The following is a 6130-nucleotide window of genomic DNA, read 5'->3' on the forward strand; positions in this document are numbered from 1 at the left end:
AACCTGAAGTCCTAAAAATTCACCCATCATGCTCATCTCAAATTCTGATGTCATTAAATCTGAAAAATACTTATAAAGTTTGTTGTTAGTTGAACCAAAAATGATATCATCAACATAGATTTGAACAACTAATAAATCAGAACCTTCTGATTTTAGAAACAAGGTTTTATCGATTGACCCTCTTTTAAAATTACTTTGAAGCAAAAATTTGGATAGTCTATCGTACCAAGCCCTTGGGGCTTGTTTCAAACCATATAAAGCTTTGTCAAGCTTGTATACATGATTTTGAAACTTGTGATCTAGAAAGCCAGGAGGTTGCTCTACAAAAACCTCTTCATTCAAATAACCGTTAAGAAATGCAGTCTTAACGTCCATTTGAAATAACTTCATCTTCTTATGTGCTGCAAACGTAATTAAGAGACGAATTGCTTCTAGCCTTGCCACTGGAGCAAATGTCTCATCATAGTCGATTCCTTCTTGTTGATTGTAACCTTCTACCACCAATCTGGCTTTATTTCGAATTATGACTCCTGTATCATCCAATTTATTTCTGAAAACCCATCTGGTTCCAATAATTGAACGAGTTTTAGGTCTTGGCACTAAATGCCAGACTTTATTACGTTCAAATTGTTGAAGTTCTTCTTGCATTGCTATAACCCAGTCAGATTCTGCAAGAGCTTCTTTAATATTGGAAGGTTCAATGGTAGTAGGAAGGAATAGAATGAACAAAAGTTGTTCAACTTTCTTCGAGTTTGAACTCCTTGGTTCAAACTTCCAAGTATACTTTCTATAGGGTGAGATCCCCTGTATTTCCACTTTTTGGAATTTTCAGGTAGATCATCATGTGAACTTGGTTCTCCTTCTTCAAATGAGTTAGAATTGGTTCCCCCTGAATCCAACCCTTGGGTTATAGTTGATTCAGTTGCAACCATGGGATCTATATTCGTGGTTATAGCTTCATTAGTTATAACCGTAGATTCCAATTTTTCTTTTTGAGAAGAATCAATAGTATCATCAACTATTGTTTCAGTTCTCTTATTTTTCTCATTTGAAGGATTCCCTAATTCATCATTTGTACCTTCGATTTCTTTTTCTTCTTCTTCTTCTAACTCTGGAGGATCATCTCTAGAAAGATGGAAGTCAGGTTCATTCATATCTTCTTCCTCATCCTGTTCAGCCTTATCAAACATGTTATTTTCATCAAAAATAACATGTACGCTTTCTTCTATGCAAAGAGTTCTTTTGTTGAAAACTTTGTATGCCTTGCTATGATTAGAGTAACCAATAAATATCGCTTCATCGCTTCTAGGATCAAATTTAGTTAAACGATTTTTGCCATTATTATGGACATAACAATTGCTCCCAAAGCAACGAAGATGTGATATATTTGGCTTACGTCCTCTGAGTAATTCATAAGGGGTTTTCTTAATGATTGGTCTAATCATAGCACGGTTGTGTACGTAACATGCAGTACTAACAGCTTCTACCCAAAAGTTTCTAGGCAAACCACTACATAATAACATGGTTCGTGCCATATCTTACAGTGCTCTATTCATACGTTCAACAACACCATTTTGTTGTGGGGTTCGTGGTGCAGAAAAATTGTGTTCTACCCCATTCTCCCTACAATATTCAATAAAGGCTTTGTTATCAAATTCAGTGCCATGATCCGTACGAATAGAACCCAGATTGTGTTTATATTTGTTTTGAGCAAGCTTCATTAGTACAACGAATTCATCAAAAGTCTCATCTTTAGAGCTTAAGAAGATAGGCTAAACGTACCTTGAGTAATCATCTACCAAGACAAATACGTACCTCGATCCGCCTCTACTTCTTACTTTCAATGGTCCATATAGATCCATGTGCACCAGTTCCAAAGGATTGTTTGTGCTAATCACCCTTTTAGGCTTAAAAGATGATCTTACATGTTTACAACGAGCACAAGAGTCACATAAGCTCTCTTGATCGAACTTGATTGTGGGTAATCCCTCTACCAAGTCCCATCTTTTGAGTTTGTTTAAAATGGTTGAACTTATGTGTGCAAACCTCTTATTCCATAAACATGGATCATCCAAAGTTACTTTCATACATGTAAAAGTGTTAGTAGGAATAGCATTTAAATCAATCATGTATACATTTCTCTTTCTTTGTCCTTCAAGGATAACATTACTAGTTCCCTCAATTATGATTCGACAACCATATGAATGAAATACGACTTTGTTGCCTTTATCACATAATTGTGAGATACTTAGTAAGTTATGTTTTAGACCCTCTACAAGGTATACTTCACTAATTGCGTGAGAAGGAGAAATACCTATTTTGCCAATTCCTACTACTTTACCTTTCTTATTGTCTCCAAAGGTAACCTTGCCGCCATTAAAAGGTTTGAGTGAAAGAAATAGATTTTTGTCTCCAGTTCATGCACCCAATTGAGTAACGGAGTCCACTTCATACTTTCCTCCTCTAGTAGCCTTGCGAGGTCTACTATATTGTGAGTTATGGACCGCCATTTCCTCAATCTTGTTCCATGTTTGATTGTCATCAACTTCGGTGAACATTCCATTTGATCCCATATTGAGAATGTTCCTAGAATCTTCATATAAACCATTCCAAAATTGTTGCACCAAAAACCATTCGCTAAGTCCATGGTGAGGACATGAGCGACAAATTCCCTTGAACCGCTCCCAAGCTTCATACAAAGACTCTTCATCCCTTTGCTTACAACCCGTAATTTGAGCTCTTAGCATGTTAGTCTTTTCCGGTGGGTAGAATTTTTTGTAGAAAGCTAGAGCCAACTTCTTCCAAGAATCTATTCCAAGGGTGGCCTTATCAAGGCCCTTCAACCATTAGCCGGCGGTGCCGATTAAGGAAAAAGGAAATAAGACCCATCTAATTTGGTCTTGAGTCACGCCCGTTTGAGAGATAGCATCACAATAATCGCAAAAGGTTTCCATATGAGAATGAGGGTCCTCACTAGGCATCCCCCCGAATTGGTTCCTCTCAACTAATTGGATGAAGGCGGACTTGGCAATAAAATTTCCGGTGAGATGTTGCGGTGTAGGAGTACCATTTGGTAGATTCTCCTCGGTGGGCACGGAGTGTGACGAGAATTTTGGCATTGTAGGTGGATTTTGTGGGGTATTGTGTAATGGGTTTTCTTCTCCTTCTATTGCGAAAGGATTGACAAACTCACTAGTGGGTTGGACAACTTCACTAATACCTCGTAAATTCCTCCTAACAACTCTCCTATTGTTCGTCAAGGTTCTTTCGATTTCACGTCAAAAGGTAACAAATCACTTTGTAACCTTCTAGACATGCAAAATATCAAACAACTCGAAAATGATTAGAACAAACCTTGAGGAGTTTTACTTCCTCAAGGCGAAGAAAGACACAACTAATGACAATAAAAAGAAATCTAAATCAAACAAACACTGTCCCCGGCAACGGCGCCATTTTTTATGCGATCCCGCTAAGTGTTCACAAATTAAGATGTGGTCGTTGGTCACGGTCGAATCAAAACACAATTTATAACTCCACAAACAACTCTACAATTAGTAAAGAGGCAAGTAAAGGTCGGATCCCAAGGGACGGGAGTTGAAATGAGATTTCTATTGTAACTAGTGGTGTCTAAGGGGTGTCACAAATTGGGTTGATGTAGAAGGTTACTAAACTAAAATAGCAATGGAAATAAACAAGCAAGATGAATTAAAGGGGTGTAAACAATTGATTAAAGGCACTAGGGTGTCATGGGATCATAGGGGAATCATGGGATATGATCATACAAACATGTTCTCAAATTATAAGCAAGCAATTATTGTTGTGATGGATTGAGTTGGGTTATATCTTACAATCCTAGGAAAGTTTGGGTCCCGGAGCCGAATCGATTAGATTGTACAACACCTACAAGTCGACTTAATCTTTCCTACTCAACAACATGCATGGTCTAATGAGACTCGAGTTGGGTTATGTCTTACAAGTCTCATTGAAAAGATAGAAGATGATAGTAAATGCAAGGATTCATAGGCTTAGCATTTCATCAAATATAACATGTGCATGAGTTGAGATCAAAACAAGCAAGCAAATAAAACATGAAAGCATATTAATTTAAGCATGAATCATTCCCCATGTTGGTTTCCCCTAATCACCCATTAACCCTAGCTAAGAGACTACTCACTCATTATCATGTTGATCATGCTAGCAAGGTTGTCAATCATACCAACAATATGAAACATGATGAATAAATGAAAGTAATTAACAATAATTAAAAAGGGATTAAGAGATTATACCTACTAATGATTCCAATAACAAAGCAAGAATAATAGAAGTACTTGAATGCTTGATTGAGAGGTTGTCAATCTCCCAACAATAACCCAAATAATCTTCAATTACCCAAAATAAAGGATGAACAAAAGAGAGATTAAAGAACTAAAACTTGGATTAAAACTTGATTAATACTTGATTACAATATTAAAGAGAGATTTTGATTGATATTAACTACACTAATTATTGATAAGAAGAACATGCTCCTCTAATTAGACTAATGGGGTATTTATAGAAGAAATTAGGGAGGATGCATTAGGGTTAACTAAGGGCTAAACTAGTAATTACACTTTTTAAGTTGAGCAAGGAGGAGCCGGTATTTTCTGAGAGAAGGGCTTCTTTCTTCGTAGCTTGGAGAAGATAATCCGTGCTGTGCTAGAATCCGGGCGGAATGGGGTCGGGACGGGCGGATTCTGGCGTTGGAATCCGAGCGGATTCAGGGGAATCCGGGCGGATTGTGGAGGGGGAATCCGAGCGGATTGTGGCAAAGCCGCTCAGATTGTCTTCTTTGCGGGGACGGACGGATTGGTGACAATCCGCTCGGATTGTCGATCGGCAACAAATCTTCTTCTTTTCTTCCCTTTTCTTCATAAATTCCTTGGGGATTTCCTTGGGGACTCAAGGATCCTTTCTCAACATTGCTCTTCTACTATGATATGTACAAAGGCCTTCTAATCTTGTCTCTCCTTGATGCTTGATCATTGAATTCGATCAATTTAGTCTCGTTTTGCCATGAAAATGCAAGATTCTTACTCCTTTCCTACCAAGGGATCAAAATCTCAAAGAATATGCAAAACAAAGAACTAAAGATAAGAAATGACCCAAATAAGCACTAAAAAGCATGGAAACAAGGCTAATTCGGGGGCTAAATATGCGCCAATTATGGTCACATCAGTTGTGTTCTCCAGTTTCCTTGTTTTCCAGGGTGTCGATACGGGTCTCGACACGGTCCAGGGTGACCTTAAGAGCAGTGAGCAGGCTGGCTAGCTGACTAGTTGTGACATCTCTGTTGTTGTCGTTGTTGGATGAAGCTGAAGACAGGGCCATGGGTCTGAGGCAGAAAAATGGCTCACATTATAACTCAATCCGACACGGTTTAAAGACTGAACGCAGACGACGCAAAAGACGGAATAAAGATCAGACTCAACAAGACGGGGATGACCGTGTGTGGTACCTCGGTGCTGACTCGATTCATGATGTGACAGTGTTGACCGAACTTTGACTTGCATCCAACGTGGTGGCGTGACGCCGTTGGACGAGTCTCGTGGTGAGACGACTCATAAGTAAAGATCCATAAGTACGTTTGCTCTGACTCGATAGACATAAGGCGGAATTGGAATGGTGGACTGAAGTTTTGGAAAATAGAAATTTTCAAAAAGATTCATTTGTCGCTTTAGGGACGGCTTCCGAAGAATAGGGATCTCCGAAAGTCGGTCAGTTTAAGGGTTATATTTAGTTTGTTTTCGAAAGACGGTTTGAGTTTGAGTCTGCTCGGAAAACAATGTACTGTTTCTAGAGACGGTTTTTGAAATGGAAAATTGTATGTTTTGAAAATCAAGTTTTGAAATGTTTGAAAAGGTCTCGGGGATGGTGCATGGTCCTCGGGATCTTCAATGTGTCTCGAGAAAAGGGTGTGTGCTTCTCTCGGGTTTTGAAAGAGCCATTGTCGGCGCAAGACGGGTTAAAATCCGTGTCTTGACGCGGCGAATATAACGGCGCAAAATGGTGTTTTGAAATGGTTGTAGAAAACCGAGTTTGAAAATCGTCATTACGACGGCCTAGAAAGGCGTGTTGAAATGGTTGTAGAAAA

At 38.8% G+C, this 6130-nt stretch overlaps 1 non-coding gene across 1 annotated transcript; it reads left to right on the top strand.

Moving 5' to 3' along the window:
- Nucleotides 1–2640: 2640 nt before the first annotated feature.
- Nucleotides 2641–2747, top strand: LOC141650796 (small nucleolar RNA R71). The gene has a single exon (XR_012546811.1). It is a non-coding gene; the product is annotated as a small nucleolar RNA R71 (small nucleolar RNA).
- Nucleotides 2748–6130: the final 3383 nt, after the last annotated feature.

Source organism: Silene latifolia, chromosome 3, assembly GCF_048544455.1.
Source record: "Silene latifolia isolate original U9 population chromosome 3, ASM4854445v1, whole genome shotgun sequence".
Taxonomy (NCBI): domain Eukaryota; kingdom Viridiplantae; phylum Streptophyta; class Magnoliopsida; order Caryophyllales; family Caryophyllaceae; genus Silene; species Silene latifolia.